Source organism: Macaca mulatta, chromosome 5, assembly GCF_049350105.2.
Source record: "Macaca mulatta isolate MMU2019108-1 chromosome 5, T2T-MMU8v2.0, whole genome shotgun sequence".
Taxonomy (NCBI): domain Eukaryota; kingdom Metazoa; phylum Chordata; class Mammalia; order Primates; family Cercopithecidae; genus Macaca; species Macaca mulatta.
The window spans coordinates 91,923,532-91,939,451 of record NC_133410.1 but is presented as its reverse complement, the minus strand read 5'-3'; positions in this window follow the sequence as shown (position 1 = coordinate 91,939,451).

Below are 15,920 nucleotides of genomic sequence, written 5' to 3'. Positions count from 1 at the left end.
AGAGTTACAACTTTCCCCTCAAGAAGCCTTTCGCTAAGACAGTTCTTGTGGAATTGGCAAAGTGATATTTGGAGGCCCATAGAGGGCTATGGTGAAAAAGGAAATATCCTCAGATGAAATCTGGAAAGAAGCTTTCTGAGAAACTGCTTAGTGTTCTGTTAATTCATCTCACAGAGTTACATCTGTATTTCGTGGATCTCTTTGCTAGCCTTATTTCTGTGGAATCTGAGAACAGATATTTCGGATCCCTTTGAAGACTATAGGGCCAAAGGAAATATCCTCCGAAAACTAAGAGAAAGAAGCTTTCTGAGAAACCTCTTTGTGTTCTGTGAAATCATCTCACAGAGTTACAGCTTTCCCCTCAAGAAGCCTTTCGCTAAGACAGTTCTTGTGGAATTGGCAAAGTGATATTTGGAAGCCCATAGAGGGCTATGGTGAAAAAGGAAATATCCTCAGATGAAATCTGGAAAGAAGCTTTCTGAGAAACTGCTTAGTGTTCTGTTAATTCATCTCACAGAGTTACATCTGTATTTCGTGGATCACTTGGCTAGCCTTATTTCTGTGGAATCTGAGAACAGATATTTCGGATCCCTTTGAAGACTATAGGGCCAAAGGAAATATCCTCCGATAACTAAGAGAAAGAAGCTTTCTGAGAAACTTCTTTGTGTTCTGCGAAATCATCTCACAGAGTTACAGCTTTCCCCTCAAGAAGCCTTTCGCTAAGACAGTTCTTGTGGAATTGGCAAAGTGATATTTGGAAGCCCATAGAGGGCTATGGTGAAAAAGGAAATATCCTCAGATGAAATCTGGAAAGAAGCTTTCTGAGAAACTGCTTAGTGTTCTGTTAATTCATCTCACAGAGTTACATCTGTATTTCGTGGATCTCTTTGCTAGCCTTATTTCTGTGGAATCTGAAAACAGATATTTCGGATCCCTTTGAAGACTATAGGGCCAAAGGAAATATCCTCCTATAATTAAGAGAAAGAAGCTTTCTGAGAAACTTCTTTGTGTTCTGTGAAATCATCTCACAGAGTTACCGCTTTCCCCTCAAGAAGCCTTTCGCTAAGACAGTTCTTGTGGAATTGGCAAAGTGATATTTGGAAGCCCATAGAGGGCTATGGTGAAAAAGGAAATATCCTCAGATGAAATCTGGAAAGAAGCTTTCTGAGAAACTGCTTAGTGTTCTGTTAATTCATCTCACAGAGGTACATCTGTATTTCGTGGATCTCTTTGTTAGCCTTATTTCTGAGGAATCTGAAAACAGATATTTCGGATCCCTTTGAAGCCTATAGGGCCAAAGGAAATATCCTCCGATAATTAAGAGAAAGAAGCTTTCTGAGAAACTTCTTTGTGTTCTGTGAAATCATCTCACAGAGTTACAGCTTCCCCTCAAGAAGCCTTTCGCTAACACAGTTCTTGTGGAATTGGCAAAGTGATATTTGGAGGCCCATAGAGGCCTATGGTGAAAAAGGAAATATCCTCAGATGAAATCTGGAAAGAACCTTTCTGAGAAACTGCTTAGTGTTCTGTTAATTCATCTCACAGAGTTACATCTATATTTCGTGGATCTCTTTGCTAGCCTTATTTCTGTGGAATCTGAGAACAGATATTTCGGATCACTTTGAAGACTATAGGGCCAAAGGAAATATCCTCCGAAAACTAAGAGAAAGAAGCTTTCTGAGAAACTTCTTTGTGTTCTGTGAAATGAGCTCACAGAGTTACAGCTTTCCCCTCAAGAAGCCTTTCGCTAAGACAGTTCTTGTGGAATTGGCAAAGTGATATTTGGAAGCCCATAGAGGGCTATGGTGAAAAAGGAAATATCCTCTGATGAAATCTGGAAAGAAGCTTTCTGAGAAACTGCTTAGTGTTCTGTTAATTCATCTCACAGAGTTACATCTGTATTTCTGGATCTCTTTGCTATCCTTATTTCTGTGGAATCTGACAACAGATATTTCGGATCCCTTTGAAGACTATAGGGCCAAAGGAAATATCCTCCGATAACAAAGAGAAAGAAGCTTTGTGAGAAATTTCTTTGTGTTCTATGTAATCATCTCACAGAGTTACAGCTTTCCCCTCAAGAAGGCTTTCGCTAAGACAGTTCTTGTGGAATTGGCAAAGTGATATTTGGAAGCCCATAGAGGGCTATGGTGAAAAAGGAAATATCCTCAGATGAAATCTGGAAAGAAGCTTTCTGAGAAACTGCTTCGTGTTCTGTTAATTCATCTCACAGAGTTACTTCTATATTTCGTGGATCTCTTTGCTAGGCTTATTTCTGTGGAATCTGAGAACAGATATTTCGGATCCCTTTGAAGACAATAGGGCCAAAGGAAATATCCTCCGATAACTAAGAGAAAGAAGCTTTGTGAGAAATTTCTTTGTGTTCTATGTAATCATCTCACAGAGTTACAGCTTCCCCCTCAAGAAGCCTTTCGCTAAGACAGTTCTTGTGGAATTGGCAAAGTGATATTTGGAAGCCCATAGAGGGCTATGGTGAAAAAGGAAATATCCTCCGATGAAATCTGGAAAGAAGCTTTCTGAAAAACTGCTTAGTGTTCTGTTAATTCATCTCACAGAGTTACATCTGTATTTCGTGGATCACTTGGCTAGCCTTATTTCTGTGGAATCTGAGAACAGATATTTCGGATCCCTTTGAAGACTATAGGGCCAAAGGAAATATCCTACGATAACTAAGAGAAAGAAGCTTTCTGAGAAACTTCTTTGTGTTCTGTGAAATCATCTCACAGAGTTACAGCTTTCCCCTCAAGAAGCTTTTCGCTAAGACAGTTCTTGTGGAATTGGCAAAGTTATATTTGGAAGCCCATAGAGGGCTATGGTGAAAAAGGAAATATCCTCCGATGAAATCTGGAAAGAAGCTTTCTGAGAAACTGCTCAGTGTTCTGTTAATTCATCTCACAGAGTTACATCTGTATTTCGTGGATCTCTTTGCTAGGCTTATTTCTGTGGAATCTGAGAACAGATATTTCGGATCCCTTTGAAGACTATAGGGCCAAAGGAAATATCCTCCGATAACAAAGAAAAAGAAGCTTTCTGAGAAACTTCTTTGTGTTCTGTGAAATCATCTCAGAGAGTTACAGCTTTCCCCTCAAGAAGCCTTTCGCTAAGACAGTTCTTGTGGAATTGGCAAAGTGATATTTGGAAGCCCTTAGAGGACTATGGTGAAAAAGGAAATATCCTCCGATGAAATCTGGAAAGAAGCTTTCTGAGAAACTGCTCTGTGATGTGTGACTTCCACTCACAGAGTTACATCTGTATTTCGTTGATCTCTTTGCTAGCCTTATTTCTGTGGAATCTGAGAACAGATATTTCGGATCCCTTTGAAGACTATAGGGCCAAAGGAAATATCCTCCGATAACTAAGAGAAAGAAGCTTTCTGAGAAACCTCTTTGTGTTTTGTGAAATCATCTCACAGAGTTACAGCTTTCCCCTCAAGAAGCCTTTCGCTAAGACAGTTCTTGTGGAATTGGCAAAGTGATATTTGGAAGCCCTTAGAGGGCTATGGTGAAAAAGGAAATATCCACCGATGAAATCTGGAAAGAAGCTTTCTGAGAAACTGCTTAGTGTTCTGTTAATTCATCTCACAGAGTTACTTCTATATTTCCTGGATCTCTTTGCTAGCCTTATTTCTGTGGAATCTGAGAACAGATATTTCGGATCCCTTTGAAGACTATAAAGCCAAAGGAAATATCCTCCGATAACAAAGAGAAAGAAGCTTTCTGAGAAACTTCTTTGTGTTCTGTGAAATGAGCTCACAGAGTTACAGCTTTCCCCTCAAGAAGCCTTTCGCTAGACAGTTCTTCTGGAATTAGCAAAGTGATATTTGGAAGCCCATAGAGGGCTATGGTGAAAAAGGAAATATCCTCCGATGAAATCAGGAAAGAAGCTTTTTGAGAAACTGCTTAATGTTCTGTTAATTCATCTCACAGTGTTACATCTATATTTCGTGGAACTCTTTGCTAGCCTTATTTCTGTGGAATCTGAGAACAGATATTTCGGATCCCTTTGAAGACTATTGGGCCAAAGTAAATATCCTCCGATAACAAAGAGAAAGAAGCTTTCTGAGAAACTTCTTTGTGTTCTGTGAAATCATCTCACAGAGTTACAGCTTTCCCCTCAAGAAGCCTTTCGCTAAGGCAGTTCTTGTGGAATTGGCAAAGTGATATTTGGAAGCCCATAGAGGGCTATGGTGAAAAAGGAAATATCCTCAGATGAAATCTGGAAAGAAGCTTTCTGAGAAACTGCTTAGTGTTCTGTTAATTCATCTCACAGAGTTACATCTGTATTTCGTGGATCTCTTTGCTAGCCTTATTTCTGTGGAATCTGAAAACAGATATTTCGGATCCCTTTGAAGACTATAGGGCCAAAGGAAATATCCTCCGATAACAAAGAGAAAGAAGCTTTCTGAGAAACTTCTTTGTGTTCTGTGAAATCATCTCACAGAGTTACAGCTTTCCCCTCAAGAAGCCTTTCGCTAAGACAGTTCTGGTGGAATTGGCAAAGTGATATTTGGAAGCCCATAGAGGGCTATGGTGAAAAAGGAAATATCCTCAGATGAAATCTGGAAAGAAGCTTTCTGAGAAACTGCTTAGTGTTCTGTTAATTCATCTCACAGAGTTACATCTGTATTTCGTGGATCTCTTTGCTAGCCTTATTTCTGTGGAATCTGAGAATAGATATTTCGGATCCCTTTGAAGACTATAGGGCCAAAGGAAATATCCTCCGAAAACTAAGAGTAAGAAGGTTTCTGAGAAACTTCTTTGTGTTCTGTGAAATGAGCTCACAGAGTTACAGCTTTCCCCTCAAGAAGCCTTTCGCTAAGACAGTTCTTGTGGAATTGGCAAAGTGATATTTGGAAGCCCATACAGGGCTATGGTCAAAAAGGAAATATCCTCAGATGAAATCTGGAAAGAAGCTTTCTGAGAAACTGCTTAGTGTTCTGTTAATTCATCTCACAGAGTTACATCTATATTTCGTGGATCTCTTTGCTAGCCTTATTTCTGTGGAATCTGAGAACAGATATTTCGGATCACTTTGAAGACTATAGGGCCAAAGGAAATATCCTCCGAAAACTAAGAGAAAGAAGCTTTCTGAGAAACTTCTTTGTGTTCTGTGAAATGAGCTCACAGAGTTACAGCTTTCCCCTCAAGAAGCCTTTCGCTAAGACAGTTCTTGTGGAATTGGCAAAGTGATATTTGGAAGCCCATAGAGGGCTATGGTGAAAAAGGAAATATCCTCTGATGAAATCTGGAAAGAAGCTTTCTGAGAAACTGCTTAGTGTTCTGTTAATTCATCTCACAGAGTTACATCTGTATTTCTGGATCTCTTTGCTATCCTTATTTCTGTGGAATCTGACAACAGATATTTCGGATCCCTTTGAAGACTATAGGGCCAAAGGAAATATCCTCCGATAACAAAGAGAAAGAAGCTTTGTGAGAAATTTCTTTGTGTTCTATGTAATCATCTCACAGAGTTACAGCTTTCCCCTCAAGAAGGCTTTCGCTAAGACAGTTCTTGTGGAATTGGCAAAGTGATATTTGGAAGCCCATAGAGGGCTATGGTGAAAAAGGAAATATCCTCAGATGAAATCTGGAAAGAAGCTTTCTGAGAAACTGCTTCGTGTTCTGTTAATTCATCTCACAGAGTTACTTCTATATTTCGTGGATCTCTTTGCTAGGCTTATTTCTGTGGAATCTGAGAACAGATATTTCGGATCCCTTTGAAGACAATAGGGCCAAAGGTAATATCCTCCGATAACTAAGAGAAAGAAGCTTTGTGAGAAATTTCTTTGTGTTCTATGTAATCATCTCACAGAGTTACAGCTTCCCCCTCAAGAAGCCTTTCGCTAAGACAGTTCTTGTGGAATTGGCAAAGTGATATTTGGAAGCCCATAGAGGGCTATGGTGAAAAAGGAAATATCCTCCGATGAAATCTGGAAAGAAGCTTTCTGAAAAACTGCTTAGTGTTCTGTTAATTCATCTCACAGAGTTACATCTGTATTTCGTGGATCACTTGGCTAGCCTTATTTCTGTGGAATCTGAGAACAGATATTTCGGATCCCTTTGAAGACTATAGGGCCAAAGGAAATATCCTACGATAACTAAGAGAAAGAAGCTTTCTGAGAAACTTCTTTGTGTTCTGTGAAATCATCTCACAGAGTTACAGCTTTCCCCTCAAGAAGCTTTTCGCTAAGACAGTTCTTGTGGAATTGGCAAAGTTATATTTGGAAGCCCATAGAGGGCTATGGTGAAAAAGGAAATATCCTCCGATGAAATCTGGAAAGAAGCTTTCTGAGAAACTGCTCAGTGTTCTGTTAATTCATCTCACAGAGTTACATCTGTATTTCGTGGATCTCTTTGCTAGGCTTATTTCTGTGGAATCTGAGAACAGATATTTCGGATCCCTTTGAAGACTATAGGGCCAAAGGAAATATCCTCCGATAACAAAGAAAAAGAAGCTTTCTGAGAAACTTCTTTGTGTTCTGTGAAATCATCTCAGAGAGTTACAGCTTTCCCCTCAAGAAGCCTTTCGCTAAGACAGTTCTTGTGGAATTGGCAAAGTGATATTTGGAAGCCCTTAGAGGACTATGGTGAAAAAGGAAATATCCTCCGATGAAATCTGGAAAGAAGCTTTCTGAGAAACTGCTCTGTGATGTGTGACTTCCACTCACAGAGTTACATCTGTATTTCGTTGATCTCTTTGCTAGCCTTATTTCTGTGGAATCTGAGAACAGATATTTCGGATCCCTTTGAAGACTATAGGGCCAAAGGAAATATCCTCCGATAACTAAGAGAAAGAAGCTTTCTGAGAAACCTCTTTGTGTTTTGTGAAATCATCTCACAGAGTTACAGCTTTCCCCTCAAGAAGCCTTTCGCTAAGACAGTTCTTGTGGAATTGGCAAAGTGATATTTGGAAGCCCTTAGAGGGCTATGGTGAAAAAGGAAATATCCACCGATGAAATCTGGAAAGAAGCTTTCTGAGAAACTGCTTAGTGTTCTGTTAATTCATCTCACAGAGTTACTTCTATATTTCCTGGATCTCTTTGCTAGCCTTATTTCTGTGGAATCTGAGAACAGATATTTCGGATCCCTTTGAAGACTATAAAGCCAAAGGAAATATCCTCCGATAACAAAGAGAAAGAAGCTTTCTGAGAAACTTCTTTGTGTTCTGTGAAATGAGCTCACAGAGTTACAGCTTTCCCCTCAAGAAGCCTTTCGCTAGACAGTTCTTCTGGAATTAGCAAAGTGATATTTGGAAGCCCATAGAGGGCTATGGTGAAAAAGGAAATATCCTCCGATGAAATCAGGAAAGAAGCTTTTTGAGAAACTGCTTAATGTTCTGTTAATTCATCTCACAGAGTTACATCTATATTTCGTGGAACTCTTTGCTAGCCTTATTTCTGTGGAATCTGAGAACAGATATTTCGGATCCCTTTGAAGACTATTGGGCCAAAGTAAATATCCTCCGATAACAAAGAGAAAGAAGCTTTCTGAGAAACTTCTTTGTGTTCTGTGAAATCATCTCACAGAGTTACAGCTTTCCCCTCAAGAAGCCTTTCGCTAAGGCAGTTCTTGTGGAATTGGCAAAGTGATATTTGGAAGCCCATAGAGGGCTATGGTGAAAAAGGAAATATCCTCAGATGAAATCTGGAAAGAAGCTTTCTGAGAAACTGCTTAGTGTTCTGTTAATTCATCTCACAGAGTTACATCTGTATTTCGTGGATCTCTTTGCTAGCCTTATTTCTGTGGAATCTGAAAACAGATATTTCGGATCCCTTTGAAGACTATAGGGCCAAAGGAAATATCCTCCGATAACAAAGAGAAAGAAGCTTTCTGAGAAACTTCTTTGTGTTCTGTGAAATCATCTCACAGAGTTACAGCTTTCCCCTCAAGAAGCCTTTCGCTAAGACAGTTCTGGTGGAATTGGCAAAGTGATATTTGGAAGCCCATAGAGGGCTATGGTGAAAAAGGAAATATCCTCAGATGAAATCTGGAAAGAAGCTTTCTGAGAAACTGCTTAGTGTTCTGTTAATTCATCTCACAGAGTTACATCTGTATTTCGTGGATCTCTTTGCTAGCCTTATTTCTGTGGAATCTGAGAATAGATATTTCGGATCCCTTTGAAGACTATAGGGCCAAAGGAAATATCCTCCGAAAACTAAGAGTAAGAAGGTTTCTGAGAAACTTCTTTGTGTTCTGTGAAATGAGCTCACAGAGTTACAGCTTTCCCCTCAAGAAGCCTTTCGCTAAGACAGTTCTTGTGGAATTGGCATAGTGATATTTGGAAGCCCATAGAGGGCTATGGTGAAAAAGGAAATATCCTCCGATGAAATCTGGAAAGAAGCTTTCTGAGAAACTGCTTAGTGTTCTGTTAATTCATCTCACAGAGTTACATCTATATTTCGTGGATCTCTTTGCTAGCCTTATTTCTGTGGAATCTGAGAAAAGACATTTCGGATCTCTTTGATGACTATAGGGCCAAAGGAAATATCCTCCGATAACAAAGAGAAAGAAGCTTTGTGAGAAATTTCTTTGTGTTCTATGTAATCATCTCACAGAGTTACAGCATTCCCCTCAAGAAGCCTTTCGCTAAGACAGTTCTTGTGGAATTGGCAAAGTGATATTTGTAAGCCCATAGAGGGCTATGGTGAAAAAGGAAATATCCTCAGATGAAATCTGGAAAGAAGCTTTCTGAGAAACTGCTTAGTGTTCTGTTAATTCATCTCACGGAGTTACATCTGTATTTCGTGGATCACTTGGCTAGCCTTATATCTGTGGAATCTGAGAACAGATATTTCGGATCCCTTTGAAGACTATAGGGCCAAAGGAAATATCCTCCGATAACTAAGAGAAAGAAGCTTTCTGAGAAACTTCTTTGTGTTCTGTGAAATCGTTTCACAGAGTTACAGCTTTCCCCTCAAGAAGCCTTTCGCCAAGACAGTTCTTGTGGAATTGGCAAAGTGATATTTGGAAGCCCATACAGGGCTATGGTGAAAAAGGAAATATCCTCCGATGAAATCTGGAAAGAAGCTTTCTGAGAAACTGCTCAGTGTTCTGTTAATTCATCTCACAGAGTTACATCTGTATTTCGTGGATCTCTTTGCTAGGCTTATTTCTGTGGAATCTGAGAACAGATATTTCGGATCCCTTTGAAGACTATAGGGCCAAAGGAAATATCCTCCGATAACAAAGAAAAAGAAGCTTTCTGAGAAACTTCTTTGTGTTCTGTGAAATCATCTCATAGAGATACAGCTTTCCCCTCACGAAGCCTTTCGCTAAGACAGTTCTTGTGGAATTGGTAAAGTGATTTTTGGAAGCCCATAGAGGGCTATGGTGAAAAAGGAAATATCCTCCGATGAAAACTGGAAAGAAGCTTTCTGAGAAACTGCTTAGTGTTCTGTTAATTCATCTCACAGAGTTACTTCTATATTTCGTGGATCTCTTTGCTAGCCTTATTTCTGTGGAATCTGAGAACAGATATTTCGGATCCCTTTGAAGACTATAGGGCCAAAGGAAATATCCTCTGATAACTAAGAGAAAGAAGCTATCTGAGAAACTTCTTTGTGTTCTGTGAAATCATCTCACAGAGTTACAGCTTTCCCCTCAAGAAGCCTTTCGCTAAGACAGTTCTTGTGGAATTGGCCAAGTGATATTTGGAAGCCCATAGAGGGCTATGGTGATAAAGGAAATATCCTCCGATGAAATCTGGAAAGAAGCTTTCTGAGAAACTGCTTAGTGTTCTGTTAATTCATCTCACAGAGTTACATCTGTATTTCGTGGATCTCTTTGCTAGCCTTATTTCTGTGGAATCTGAAAACAGATATTTCGGATCCCTTTGAAGACTGTAGGGCCAAAGGAAATATCCTCCGATAACTAAGAGAAAGAAGCTTTCTGAGAAACTTCTTTGTGTTCTGTGAAATCATCTCACAGAGTTACAGCTTTCCCCTCAAGAAGCCTTTCGCTAAGACAGTTCTTGTGGAATTGGCCAAGTGATATTTGGAAGCCCATAGAGGGCTATGGTGAAAAAGGAAATATCCTCCGATGAAATCTGGAAAGAAGCTTTCTGAGAAACTGCTTAGTGTTCTGTTAATTCATCTCACAGAGTTACATCTATATTTCGGGGATCTCTTTGCTAGCCTTATTTCTGTGGAATCTGAGAACAGATATTTCGGATCCCTTTGAAGACTATAGGGCCAAAGGAAATATCCTCCGATAACAAAGAGAAAGAATCTTTGTGAGAAATTTCTTTGTGTTCTATGTAATCATCTCACAGAGTTACAGCTTTCCCCTCAAGAAGCCTTTCGCTAAGACAGTTCTTGTGGAATTGGCAAAGTGATAATTGGAAGCCCATAGAGGGCTATGGTGAAAAAGGAAATATCCTACAATGAAATCTGGAAAGAAGCTTTCTGAAAAACTGCTTAGTGTTCTGTTAATTCATCTCACAGAGTTACATCTGTATTTCGTGGATCACTTGGCTAGTCTTATTTCTGTGGAATCTGAGAACAGATATTTCGGATCCCTTTGAAGACTATAGGGCCAAAGGAAATATCCTCCGATAACTAAGAGAAAGAAGCTTTCTGAGAAACTTCTTTGTGTTCTGTGAAATCATCTCACAGAGTTACAGCTTTCCCCTCAAGAAGCTTTTCGCTAAGACAGTTCTTGTGGAATTGGCAAAGTGATATTTGGAAGCCCATAGAGGGCTATGGTGAAAAAGGAAATATCCTCAGATGAAATCTGGAAAGAAGCTTTCTGAGAAACTGCTCAGTGTTCTGTTAATTCATCTCACAGAGTTACATCTGTATTTCGTGGATCTCTTTGCTAGGCTTATTTCTGTGGAATCTGAGAACAGATATTTCGGATCCCTTTGAAGACTACAGGGCCAAAGGAAATATCCTCCGATAACAAAGAAAAAGAAGCTTTCTGAGAAACTTCTTTGTGTTCTGTGAAATGAGCTAACAGAGTTACAGCTTTCCCCTCAAGAAGCCTTTCGCTAAGACAGTTCTTGTGGAATTGGCAAAGTGATATTTGGAAGCCCATAGAGGGCTATGGTGAAAAACGAAATATCCTCAGATGAAATCTGGAAAGCTTTCTGAGAAACGGCTTAGTGTTCTGTTAATTCATCTCACAGAGTTACATCTGTATTTCGTGGATCTCTTTGCTAGCCTTATTTCTGTGGAATCTGACAACAGATATTTCGGATCCCTTTGAAGACTATAGGGCCAAAGGAAATATCCTCCGATAACTAAGAGAAAGAAGCTTTCTGAGAAACTTCTTTGTGTTCTGTGAAATCATCTCACAGAGTTACAGTTTTCCCTCAAGAAGCCTTTCGCTAAGACAGTTCTTGTGGAATTGGCAAAGTGATATTTGGAAGCCCATAGAGGGCTATGGTGAGAAAGGAAATATCCTCAGATGAAAGCTGGAAAGAAGGTTTCTGAGAAACTGCTTGGTGTTCTGTTAATTCATCTCACAGAGTTACATCTGTATTCCGTGGATCTCTTTGCTAGCCTTATTTCTGTGGAATCTGAAAACAGATATTTCGGATCCCTTTGTCGACTATAGGGCCAAAGGAAATATCCTCCGATAACAAAGAGAAAGAAGCTTTCTGAGAAACTTCTTTGTGTTCTGCGAAATCATCTCACAGAGTTACAGCTTTCCCCTCAAGAAGCCTTTCGCTAAGACATTTCTTGTGGAATTGGCAAAGTGATATTTGGAAGCCCATAGAGGGCTATGGTGAAAAAGGAAATATCCTCCGATGAAATCTGGAAAGAAGCTTTCTGAGAAACTGCTTAGTGTTCTGTTAATTCACCTCACAGAGTTACATCTATATTTCGTGGATCTCTTTGCTAGCCTTATTTCTGTGGAATCTGAGAACAGATATTTCGGATCCCTTGGAAGACTATAGGGCCAAAGGAAATATCCTCCGAAAACTAAGAGAAAGAAGCTTTCTGAGAAACTTCTTTGTGTTCTGTGAAAGGAGCTCACAGAGTTACAGCTTTCCCCTCAAGAAGCCTTTCGCTAAGACATTTCTTGTGGAATTGGCAAAGTGATATTTGGAAGCCCATTGAGGGCTATGGTGAAAAAGGAAATATCCTCCGATGAAATCTGGAAAGAAGCGTTCTGAGAAACTGCTTAGTGTTCTGTTAATTCACCTCACAGAGTTACATCTATATTTCGTGGATCTCTTTGCTAGCCTTATTTCTGTGGAATCTGAGAACAGATATTTCGGATCCCTTTGAAGACTATAGGGCCAAAGGAAATATCCTCCGAAAACTAAGAGAAAGAAGCTTTCTGGAAACTTCTTTGTGTTCTGTGAAAGGAGCTCACAGAGTTACAGCTTTCCCCTCAAGAATCCTTTCGCTAAGACAGTTCTTGTGTAATTGGAAAAGTGATATTTGGGAGCCCATAGAGGACTATGGTGAAAAAGGAAATATCCTCAGATGAAATCTGGAAAGAAGCTTTCTGAGAAACTGCTTAGTGTTCTGTTAATTCATCTCACAGAGTTACATCTGTATTTCATGGATCTCTTTGCTAGCCTTATTTCTGTGGAATCTGAGAACAGATATTTCGGATCCCTTTGAAGACTATAGGGCCAAAGGAAATATCCTCCGATAACTAAGAGAAAGAAGCTTTCTGAGAAACTTCTTTGTGGTCTATGAAATCATCTCACAGAGTTACAGCTTTCCCCTCAAGAAGCCTTTCGCTAAGACAGTTCTTGTGGAATTGGCAAAGTGATATTTGGAAGCCCATAGAGGGCTATGGTGAAAAAGGAAATATCCTCCGATGAAATCTGGAAAGAAGCTTTCTGAGAAACTGCTCTGTGATGTGTGACTTCCACTCACAGAGTTACATCTGTATTTCGTTGATCTGTTTGCTATCCTTATTTCTGTGGAATCTGAGAACAGATATTTCGGATCCCTTTGAATACTATAGGGCCAAAGGAAATATCCTCCGATAACTAAGAGAAAGAAGCTTTCTGAGAAACCTCTTTGTGTTCTGTGAAATCATCTCACAGAGTTACAGCTTTCCCCTCAAGATGCCTTTCGCTAAGACAGTTCTTGTGGAATTGGCAAAGTGATATTTGGAAGCCCATAGAGAGCTATGGTGAAAAAGGAAATATCCTCCGATGAAATCTGGAAAGAAGCTTTCTGAGAAACTGCTTAGTGTTCTGTTAATTCATCTCACAGAGTTACTTCTATATTTCGTGGATCTCTTTGCTAGCCTTATTTCTGTGGAATCTGAGAACAGATATTTCGGATCCCTTTGAAGACTACAGGGCCAAAGGAAATATCCTCCGATAACAAAGAGAAAGAAGCTTTCTGAGAAACTTCTTTGTGTTCTGTGAAATCATCTCACAGAGTCACAGCTTTCCCCTGAAGAAGCCTTTCGCTAAGACAGTTCTTGTGGAATTGGCAAAGTGATATTTGGAAGCCCATAGAGGGCTATGGTGAAAAAGGAAATATCCTCCGATGAAATCTGGAAAGAAGCTTTCTGAGAAACTGCTTAGTGTTCTGTTAATTCATCTCACAGAGTTACATCTATATTTCGTGGATCTCTTTGCTAGCCTTATTTCTGTGGAATCTGAGAACAGATATTTCGGATCCCTTTGATGACTATAGGGCCAAAGGAAATATCCTCCGAAAACTAAGAGAAAGAAGCTTTCTGAGAAACTTCTTGGTGTTCTGTGAAATGAGCTAACAGAGTTACAGCTTTCCCCTCAAGAAGCCTTTCGCTAAGACAGTTCTTGTGGAATTGGCAAAGTGATATTTGGAAGCCCATAGAGGGCTATGGTGAAAAAGGAAATATCCTCCGATGAAATCTGGAAAGAAGCTTTCTGAGAAACTGCTTAGTGTTCCTGTTAATTCATCTCACAGAGTTACATCTATATTTTGTGGATCTCTTTGCTCGTCTTATTTCTGTGGAATCTGAGAACAGATATTTCGGATCCCTTTGAAGACTATAGGGCCAAAGGAAATATCCTCCGATAACAAAGAGAAAGAAGCTTTCTGAGAAACTTCTTTGTGTTCTGTGAAATGAGCTCACAGAGTTACAGCTTTCCCCTCAAGAAGCCTTTCGCTAAGACAGTTCTTGTGGAATTGGCAAATTGATATTTGGAAGCCCATAGAGGGCTATGGTGAAAAAGGAAATATCCTCAGATGAAATCTGGAAAGAAGCTTTCTGAGAAACTGCTTAGTGTTCTGTTAATTCATCTCACAGAGTTACATCTGTATTTCGTGGATCTCTTTGCTTGCCTTATTTCTGTGGCATCTGAGAACAGATATTTCGGATCCCTTTGAAGACTATAGGGCCAAAAGAAATATCCTCCGATAACAAAGAGAAAGAAGCTTTGTGAGAAATTTCTTTGTGTTCTATGTAATCATCTCACAGAGTTACAGCTTTCCCCTCAAGAAGCCTTTCGCTAAGACAGTTCTTGTGGAATTGGCAAAGTGATATTTGGAAGCCCAAAGAGGGCTATGGTGAAAAAGGAAATATCCTCAGATGAAATATGGAAAGAAGCTTTCTGAGAAAATGCTTAGTGTTCTGTTAATTCATCTCACAGAGTTACATCTGTATTTCATGGATCACTTGGCTACCCTTATTTCTGTGGAATCTGAGAACAGATATTTCGGATCCCTTAGAAGACTATAGGGCCAAAGGAAATATCCTCCGATAACTAAGAGAAAGAAGCTTTCTGAGAAACTTCTTTGTGTTCTGTGAAATCATCTCACAGAGGTACAGTTTTCCCTCAGGAAGCCTTTCGCTAAGACATTTCTTGAGGAATTGGCAAAGTGATATTTGGAAGCCCATAGAGGGCTATGGTGAAAAAGGAAATATCCTCATATGAAATCTGGAAAAAAGCTTTCTGAGAAACTGCTTAGTGTTCTGTTAATTCATCTCACAGAGTTACTTCTATATTTCGTGGATCTCTTTGCTAGGCTTATTTCTGTGGAATCTGAGAACAGATATTTCGGATCCCTTTGAAGACAATAGGGCCAAAGGAAATATCCTCCGATAACTAAGAGAAAGAAGCTTTCTGAGAAACTTCTTTGTGTTCTGTGAAATCATCTCACAGAGTTACAGCTTTCCCCTCAAGAAGCCTTTCGCTAAGACAGTTCTTGTGGAATTGGCAAAGTGATATTTGGAAGCCCCTAGAGGGCTATGGTGAAAAAGGAAATATCCTCAGATGAAATCTGGAAAGAAGCTTTCTGAGAAACTGCTTAGTGTTCTGTTATTTCATCTCACAGTGTTACATCTGTATTTTGTGGATCACTTGGCTAGCCTTATTTCTGTGGAATCTGAGAACAGATATTTCGGATCCCTTTGAAGACTATAGGGGCAAAGGAAATATCCTCCGAAAACTAAGAGAAAGAAGCTTTCTGAGAAACATCTTTGTGTTCTGTGAAAGGAGCTCACAGAGTTACAGCTTTCCCCTCAATAATCCTTTCGCTAAGACAGTTCTTGTGTAATTGGCAAAGTGATATTTGGGAGCCCATAGAGGACTATGGTGAAAAAGGAAATATCCTCAGATGAAATCTGGAAAGAAACTTTCTGAGAAACTGCTTAGTGTTCTGTTAATTCATCTCACAGAGTTACATCTGTATTTCATGGATCTCTTTGCTAGCCTTATTTCTGTGGAATCTGAGAACAGATATTTCGGATCCCTTTGAAGACTATAGGGCCAAAGGAAATATCCTCCGATAACTAAGAGAAAGAAGCTTTCTGAGAAACTTCTTTGTGGTCTATGAAATCATCTCACAGAGTTACAGCTTTCCCCTCAAGAAGCCTTTCGCTAAGACAGTTCTTGTGGAATTGGCCAAGTGATATTTGGAAGCCCATAGAGGGCTATGGTGAAAAAGGATATATCCTCAGATGAAATCTGGAAAGAAGCTTTCTGAGAAACTGCTCTGT